Here is a 1,515-nt window from a genome sequence, read left to right as displayed (position 1 = left end):
AATGTTTAGGGTTGTTTATGTTTTAGCGTTTAGAGTTGTTTAGGTTTTTTTAGGGTTGTTTATGATTTAGTGTTTAGGGTTGTTCAGGATTTATGATTTAGGATATTTTAAGGTTTAGGGTTTAAGATTGTATAGTGTTTTAGGGTTTAGGCTATAATGTTTAGGGTTAAGAGTTTAGGGTTGTTTAGGGTATAGTGTTAATGGTTTTAGGGTTTAGGCTTGTTTAGGGTTTAGTGTTTAGGGTTTAGGGTTTAGGGTTTTTTAGCGTTTAGTGTTTAGAGTTTAGGGTTTAGGGTGCTTTTGGAATTCGTGTTTAGGGTTTTTCTGGGTTTAGGGTTTAGGATTTAGGGATTTAGGGTTAGGTTTAGGGTTAGGGTGAGAGTTAACGTTAGGGTTAGGGTTAAGGTTAGTGTTAATGTTAGGGTAAGGGTTAGGGTTAGGGATAGTGTTAGGGTTATGGTTAGGGTTAGGGTTAGGGTTAGGGATAGAGTTAGTGTGAGGTTTAGGGTTATGGTTAGGATTAGGGTTAGGGTTAGTCTTTGTTTGGGTTATGGTTATTGTTAGGATTAGGCTTTGGATTAGGGTCAGGGGTAGGTTTAGGTTTACGGTTAGGGTTAGTGTTAGATTTAGGGTTAGGTTTAGGTTTATTGTTAGATTTAGGGTTTAGGGTTTAAGGTTTATGGTTTAGGATTGTTTAAGGTTTAGGGTGGATTAGGTTTAGGGTTTAGAGTTTAGTGTTATGGTTATGGTTAGGGTTAGGGTTAGGGTTAGGGTTAGGGGTTAGGGTTAGTGTAATGGTTAGGGTTATTATTAGGGGGTTAGGTTTAAGTTTAGGATTAGTGTTAGGGTTAGAATTAGAAATAGGGTTAGTGTTAGGATTAGGGTCAGTGTTAGGTTTAGGGTTAGGGTTAGGGTTAGGGTCAGAAAAGGTTTAGGGTTAGGGTTAGATTTAGGGTTAGGTTTAGGTTTATTGTTAGATTTAGGGTTTAGGGTCTACGGTTTATGGTTTAGGATTGTTTAAGGTTTAGGGTGGATTAGGTTTAGGGTTTAGAGTTTAGTGTTATGGTTACAATTAGGGTTAGGGTTAGGGTTAGGATTAGGGTTAAGGTTAGGGTTAGGGTTAGGGTTAGGGTTAGGGTTAGTGTTAGGGTTACGGTTAGGGTTAGGGTTAGGGTAAGGGTTAGGGGTTAGAGTTAAGGTTAGGGTTAAGGTTAGGGTTAAGGTTAGGGTTAGGGTTATGGTTAGGGTTAAGGTTAGGGTAAGGTTAGGGTTAGGGTTAGGTTAGGGTTAGGGGTAAGGGTTAGGGTTAGGGTTAGGGTTAGGGTTAGGGTTAGCATTAGGGTTAGAGTTAGGGTTAGAGTTAGGGTTATGGGGTTATGTTAGGCTTAAGGTTAGGGTTAGGGTTATGGGGTTAAGATTAGGGTTGGGGTTAGGGTTAGTTTTAGGTTTATGGTTAGGGTTAGGGTTATGGTTATTCTTAGAGTTATGGTTTAAAATTTAGGGTTTATGGTTTAA

This window comes from Micromys minutus (assembly GCF_963924665.1).
Source record: "Micromys minutus genome assembly, chromosome: 28".
In the NCBI taxonomy this organism is placed as follows: domain Eukaryota; kingdom Metazoa; phylum Chordata; class Mammalia; order Rodentia; family Muridae; genus Micromys; species Micromys minutus.
This window is presented reverse-complemented; position numbering follows the sequence as displayed.